The sequence below is a fragment of the Schistocerca americana genome, unplaced genomic scaffold, assembly GCF_021461395.2.
Source record: "Schistocerca americana isolate TAMUIC-IGC-003095 unplaced genomic scaffold, iqSchAmer2.1 HiC_scaffold_806, whole genome shotgun sequence".
Taxonomy (NCBI): Eukaryota; Metazoa; Arthropoda; class Insecta; order Orthoptera; family Acrididae; genus Schistocerca; species Schistocerca americana.
In genome coordinates, this window is record NW_025726573.1 from 35,001 (window position 1) to 42,500 (window position 7,500).

At 55.2% G+C, this 7,500-nt stretch overlaps 2 non-coding genes and 1 pseudogene across 2 annotated transcripts; all 3 read right to left on the minus strand.

Annotated features, from left to right (window-relative positions):
* Positions 1-289, minus strand: part of LOC124591112 — a 4,236-nt pseudogene extending 3,947 nt beyond the window's left edge.
* A 187-nt stretch (positions 290-476) lies between these two features.
* On the minus strand, positions 477-631 carry LOC124591114. The gene has a single exon (XR_006976960.1). It is a non-coding gene; the product is annotated as a 5.8S ribosomal RNA (ribosomal RNA).
* Positions 632-980: 349 nt separating this feature from the next.
* Positions 981-2,890, minus strand: LOC124591104. Its single transcript, XR_006976953.1, has one exon. It is a non-coding gene; the product is annotated as a small subunit ribosomal RNA (ribosomal RNA).
* Between the last annotated feature and the right edge of the window lie 4,610 nt (positions 2,891-7,500).

Sequence of the window (7,500 nt, forward strand, 5' to 3'; positions counted from 1 at the left end):
GCAACCCGACTCGAAGGAGAGGTCCCGCCGACGCTCGCACCGGCCGCTACGGGCCTGGCACCCTCTACGGGCCGTGGCCTCATTCAAGTTGGACTTGGGCTCGGCGCGAGGCGTCGGGGTAGTGGACCCTCCCAAACACCACATGCCACGACAGGCGGCAGCCTGCGGGGTTCGGTGCTGGACTCTTCCCTGTTCGCTCGCCGCTACTGGGGGAATCCTTGTTAGTTTCTTTTCCTCCGCTTAGTAATATGCTTAAATTCAGCGGGTAGTCTCGCCTGCTCTGAGGTCGTTGTACGAGGTGTCGCACGCCACACCGCCAGCCGGCTGTGCACGCTACCGAGTAAGTACCGGTATGCGAACCGCCAGGCGACGGGCGCGCATCGCACGTTTAAGGAGGCGCGGCCGGCCCCACAGGCGGCCGCGACGCTCCAGGTCTGCGAAGCGGGGCAAACGCCGCGCGCTTCAGTATACGTAGCCGACCCTCAGCCAGACGTGGCCCGGGAACGGAATCCATGGACCGCAATGTGCGTTCGAAACGTCGATGTTCATGTGTCCTGCAGTTCACATGTCGACGCGCAATTTGCTGCGTTCTTCATCGACCCACGAGCCGAGTGATCCACCGTCCTGGGTGATCTTTTCTTAGTTTCCACTGTCTCTTTCAAGACAGTTGCATAGGCGGGACGTAGCGTGTGGCGGCCCCTGTTCAAGCGTTCTGTGTCCAACAGCCTCACGGCCGATGGGCGTCGTACGGCTCCACACCGGAGCGGACAGGCAGTCGGGCGAACGTCATTCAAAACCGGCGCCAGGCGCAGGTGCCGCAGGCCAGCCGCTCCAGCGCTTCAGCGCTCGTACCACACAACATTGGCGTTAGTTTTGAGAAGCACGCGTGGTTCCGCACGCGGCGCACGGCTACTGCGAGCCGTACAGGTAGCGTGTTGCGCGACACGACACGCACATCGAAAGACATGCAGTCTAGTCGGTAATGATCCTTCCGCAGGTTCACCTACGGAAACCTTGTTACGACTTTTACTTCCTCTAAATGATCAAGTTTGGTCATCTTTCCGGTAGCATCGGCAACGACAGAGTCAATGCCGCGTACCAGTCCGAAGACCTCACTAAATCATTCAATCGGTAGTAGCGACGGGCGGTGTGTACAAAGGGCAGGGACGTAATCAACGCGAGCTTATGACTCGCGCTTACTGGGAATTCCTCGTTCATGGGGAACAATTGCAAGCCCCAATCCCTAGCACGAAGGAGGTTCAGCGGGTTACCCCGACCTTTCGGCCTAGGAAGACACGCTGATTCCTTCAGTGTAGCGCGCGTGCGGCCCAGAACATCTAAGGGCATCACAGACCTGTTATTGCTCAATCTCGTGCGGCTAGAAGCCGCCTGTCCCCTCTAAGAAGAAAAGTAATCGCTGACAGCACGAAGGATGTCACGCGACTAGTTAGCAGGCTAGAGTCTCGTTCGTTATCGGAATTAACCAGACAAATCGCTCCACCAACTAAGAACGGCCATGCACCACACCCCACCGAATCAAGAAAGAGCTATCCAATCTGTCAATCCTTCCGGTGTCCGGGCCTGGTGAGGTTTCCCGTGTTGAGTCAAATTAAGCCGCAGGCTCCACTCCTGGTGGTGCCCTTCCGTCAATTCCTTTAAGTTTCAGCTTTGCAACCATACTTCCCCGGAACCCAAAAGCTTTGGTTTCCCGGAGGCTGCCCGCCGAGTCATCGGAGGAACTGCGGCGGATCGCTGGCTGGCATCGTTTATGGTTAGAACTAGGGCGGTATCTGATCGCCTTCGAACCTCTAACTTTCGTTCTTGATTAATGAAAAACATACATGGCAAATGCTTTCGCTTCTGTTCGTCTTGCGACGATCCAAGAATTTCACCTCTAACGTCGCAATACGAATGCCCCCGCCTGTCCCTATTAATCATTACCTCGGGTTCCGAAAACCAACAAAATAGAACCGAGGTCCTATTCCATTATTCCATGCACACAGTATTCAGGCGGGCTGCCTGCTTTAAGCACTCTAATTTGTTCAAAGTAAACGTGCCGGCCCACCGAGACACTCACTCAAGAGCACCCTGGTAGGATTGCAACGGGGTCCGCCTCGGGAGCACGAGCACGCACGAGGCGCGTCGCACGCCTTCAGCTCGCCCCACCGGCAGGACGTCCCACGATACATGCCAGTTAAACACCGACGGGCGGTGAACCAACAGCGTGGGACACAAATCCAACTACGAGCTTTTTAACCGCAACAACTTTAATATACGCTATTGGAGCTGGAATTACCGCGGCTGCTGGCACCAGACTTGCCCTCCAATAGATACTCGTTAAAGGATTTAAAGTGTACTCATTCCGATTACGGGGCCTCGGATGAGTCCCGTATCGTTATTTTTCGTCACTACCTCCCCGTGCCGGGAGTGGGTAATTTGCGCGCCTGCTGCCTTCCTTGGATGTGGTAGCCGTTTCTCAGGCTCCCTCTCCGGAATCGAACCCTGATTCCCCGTTACCCGTTACAACCATGGTAGGCGCAGAACCTACCATCGACAGTTGATAAGGCAGACATTTGAAAGATGCGTCGCCGGTACGAGGACCGTGCGATCAGCCCAAAGTTATTCAGAGTCACCAAGGCAAACGGACCGGACGAGCCGACCGATTGGTTTTGATCTAATAAAAGCGTCCCTTCCATCTCTGGTCGGGACTCTGTTTGCATGTATTAGCTCTAGAATTACCACAGTTATCCAAGTAACGTGGGTACGATCTAAGGAACCATAACTGATTTAATGAGCCATTCGCGGTTTCACCTTAATGCGGCTTGTACTGAGACATGCATGGCTTAATCTTTGAGACAAGCATATGACTACTGGCAGGATCAACCAGGGAGCTGCGTCAACTAGAGCTGAGCAGCCGGCCGCCCGGGAGTGTGTCCCGGGGGCCCGCGCGAACACGCAAGCGTCCGCTCAATTATTCTGCAAACAGGAGGAGGCTGAGCTCCCCTGCACAATACACCTCGAAACCCTCTCAGGTCCCGGCGGCGCGCAGCGCCGTCCTAAGTACTTGGTCGGGTTCGAGAGAGGCGCAATCGCCCGGAGTTTGGCGAGTAGACGCTTTAGGTGCGACCACCCGTGCTCCCAACTGAGCTTGCCGCTGCCGACAGAGGCCCGGGAGCGTGCTGTCGTGGCATTGCCGGCGGGAGACAACACGCGCCACCTACGGTGGCCGGCAGCTCCAACGCCAGCGCCACAGAAGGACAAAAGCCCCACTTGGGTGCCGAAGCGAACGCGCCAACACGTCCGCACAGCTGCGATACAAACCACCTGCGAGAACCGCAGAGGCGACCGAGCAGCAGACGGCGTCGCGGCGCCGAGCGCCGGGCGGCGGCGCATCCTCAGCGCACACAGTCCTCAATCGGACCAGCACACTGCAGATGTCCACCGCGCTTCGCACCGGGCCCGCGAGGACCTACTTTGGCCGCACGGCGCCGCGTGCAGGGTGCGCCGGCGCGCAGCTGCGCCGCCTGCCGCCTCCGTCGGCCGGCGCGCCTGCCACTGGCCGCCCCCACCAGCCGGCTGTAGCGCGTGCGCCCACGCACCGCGCGGCCAGCACGCCGGGAGGCCCCCCCTCACCGGCCGGGGACGGTCCCACCCAGCCACCGCCGCGTATCGCTTCACACCCACATGCCATTCACGTTCGTGGGCATGGTGGGTATCGCTGAAACAACCGGTTGGTAGCTCAACCGATCGTCGCCATCACTGATTCACCTCTAGCGAGAACAACCGCACCACAACGGTTTACCAGTTGTTCATTTGCGTAACGTCACCAGCAAACGTAGACGTCCATCGCCATTTGCAAATTCAACGATTGTTGCATGCCTGTGTCAGGTGTCACGACACACTATGTCTGCCCACATACACGCAACAACATGTGCACGCTTCGCGAACACGTGGAAGGTGGCCCCCGTACGTATGCGATGTCCATTGCGCGAACGACTGTCAACCGGCCTCTGTCGCATGTCGCAGATGTGGAACGCAGTGCACCATGCTATCACGGTGAGTGAGAAGAGACGACTACGTCTGACAACACGCGCCACTACATCAACAGACGGCTCATGCTGATCGCCATCCACGGCATACCATACTGCAATCCAGCTCTTATAGGGAGACGACACGTAGCTGAGTGCACAATATTTGGACCGTATGGTTCGCCGTTGTTGGCGCAGTCGTGGTACGGTCACACATGTACCACGATGTATCATTCAGTACATGAGGACCAATGTGCAGTACAGTGTGTGATTTGGACGTACAACATCAGCGGACAGTTGACACAAGCCGTACCACAACGTAGGCTGTGCTTCGCCATGCGAATGCCAATGAACAACTGCGAAGGGCATTGAGCATGTACGTCCTGCTGCCATCCGCATTACAGTGTATAGCTGCAAGGTGTTTAACATGAAGCGATACTCTGGGGACCGGGCAGTGCGGGTAGCAAACTATATTGCGGGGGTTGCAGTTAGGCAACACTACACTAATTTAACGCGTCGTATGACAATTACAGAGCAGGTTAAGGCCCAACGTGTGTTGGGTTAAGGCCCAACGTGTGTTGGGTTAAGGCCCAACGTGTGTTGGGTTAAGGCCCAACGTGTGTTGGGTTAAGGCCCAACGTGTGTTGGGTTAAGGCCCAACGTGTGTTGGGTTAAGGCCCAACGTGTGTTGGGTTAAGGCCCAACGTGTGTTGGGTTAAGGCCCAACGTGTGTTGGGTTAAGGCCCAACGTGTGTTGGGTTAAGGCCCAACGTGTGTTGGGTTAAGGCCCAACGTGTGTTGGGTTAAGGCCCAACGTGTGTTGGGTTAAGGCCCAACGTGTGTTGGGTTAAGGCCCAACGTGTGTTGGGTTAAGGCCCAACGTGTGTTGGGTTAAGGCCCAACGTGTGTTGGGTTAAGGCCCAACGTGTGTTGGGTTAAGGCCCAACGTGTGTTGGGTTAAGGCCCAACGTGTGTTGGGTTAAGGCCCAACGTGTGTTGGGTTAAGGCCCAACGTGTGTTGGGTTAAGGCCCAACGTGTGTTGGGTTAAGGCCCAACGTGTGTTGGGTTAAGGCCCAACGTGTGTTGGGTTAAGGCCCAACGTGTGTTGGGTTAAGGCCCAACGTGTGTTGGGTTAAGGCCCAACGCGGGTTGGGTTAAGGCGCAACGCGGGTTGGGTTAAGGCGCAACGCGGGTTAGGTTAAGGCGCAACGCGGGTTAGGTTAAGGCGCAACGCGGGTTAGGTTAAGGCGCAACGCGGGTTAGGTTAAGGCGCAACGCGGGTTAGGTTAAGGCGCAACGCGGGTTAGGTTAAGGCGCAACGCGGGCTACGTTAAGGCGCAACGCGGGTTACGTTAAGGCGCAACGCGGGTTACGTTAAGGCGCAACGCGGGTTACGTTAAGGCGCAATATAGGTTAGGTTAAGGCGCAATATAGGTTAGGTTAAGGCGCAATATAGGTTAGGTTAAGGCGCAATACGGGTTAGGTTAAGGCGCAATACGGGTTAGGTTAAGGCGCAATACGGGTTAGGTTAAGGCGCAATACGGGTTAGGTTAAGGCACAATACGGGTTAGGTTAAGGCACAATACGGGTTAGGTTAAGGCACAATACGGGTTAGGTTAAGGCACAATACGGGTTAGGTTAAGGCACAATACGGGTTAGGTTAAGGCACAATACGGGTTAGGTTAAGGCACAATACGGGTTAGGTTAAGGCACAATACGGGTTAGGTTAAGGCACAATACGGGTTAGGTTAAGGCACAATACGGGTTAGGTTAAGGCACAATACGGGTTAGGTTAAGGCACAATACGGGTTAGGTTAAGGCACAATACGGGTTAGGTTAAGGCACAATACGGGTTAGGTTAAGGTACAATACGGGTTAGGTTAAGGTACAATACGGGTTAGGTTAAGGTACAATACGGGTTAGGTTAAGGTACAATACGGGTTAGGTTAAGGTACAATACGGGTTAGGTTAAGGTACAATACGGGTTAGGTTAAGGTACAATACGGGTTAGGTTAAGGTACAATACGGGTTAGGTTAAGGTACAATACGGGTTAGGTTAAGGTACACATTGTTGTAAGGAAAGGTGTTTTGGGGGGGGGGGGGGGGGGGGCCGGTTTGTTGATTGTGATTATCGTAAGTAAATGACTGCGGCATCATCTGATTTGCCACGTCAGGGTGCACCTTTGGCTCATAACAGGCGGCGCTCTGATTCCATGCTTGTGGCAGACCTGTGTCTTTCATTCCTGCCATTGTTTGTGTGGTGTGACAGGAGGCAGTATTGTGATGTTGGGTGCACCCCTGTGTAGGACATGTGTGGGTGTTGGTGGCTTAGCTGAGCAATGGTGGTTGTCGGAAGGGTGAGATATTCTGTTTTGTGAGTGGACCTCCCGGTCTGGTTATGATAGTGTGGATTGTCTAATGTGGCAGAGAGGATGCACTGGGTGTTGTTCCATGCTGGTGCTTACATATTGTCTGTGTGCCTGTTACAGGCAGAGAGTAGTGCGTGATAAGAGTGTCTGGCTGACGTGTGATTGTGAGCAGAGTCTTTCAGCATGTATACGGACAGTTGTATACATTATCTGTATTCTGATGGCTCTATCTATTACTAATCAGCGCCGTGTATACGTTTAATCCGGTTCCAGTCGAAACTATTGTATCTCTGTACATTAGTGACACGGCGAGCCCGCTATGTAGTTACTCGTCTCGGCAGCTTCCACCGGTGTATCGCAAATGATTATAAGGAATCAGTCTAGTCGTCAATACCGATAGTGTGACGTCACATGTCTGGGGTGGGGGACGCTGCGCCCTTCCGGTGGGTCATGGCCTAGGAAGACTCTTCCCACGCAGGGGGGCTTGGACTGTCATTGACTCTTCCGAGTAATATACTTGCCGTACGTTTTTGCGACTGCGAGTGCAACGCTCACCGGTACCGACATGGATGGAGCGCCTCCTAGCTGCCGCTGAGCATCTGCATTCGTACAGAGAGCAACGCGATCGCGTCTGTAGCTCGTACGTGGTACAGCTCGCAGCTCATGTATATGGACAGCGGGAATGTCGCATATTGGACATAACTCTTCATGAAACGCACGTTATAGGGGTGGATTGCACATTGCGAGTGCGAGCAAAGTCCGCCGTTCATCCGCTGGAGTTGCGAGTCGAGCGGTTGGGGTGGGGCACGAACGGGTGCAGGTGGAGTGATTGCCGGTCCACGACTTCGTGCGGCAGAGGCGCTGGCGTTGGGGTGCTGTTGTCGACAGAGGATGCAGGCTTTGTGGGTGGGGTCGAAAGAAGGGCACTGTGGGCCCATGGCTGTCTTAGTCGGCTTGGCGTCTCATAGATGCCGGTATCGTCGTTGCAGGAGGTCATGTTGCGGGAGACCTACAGATGGCGGTGTGTTTTGCGGTGCGCTCGACATGGCGGACGTAGTGTTGTCAGATTCGCATAGATGGAGGTATTGCATGTGGTTTCGCC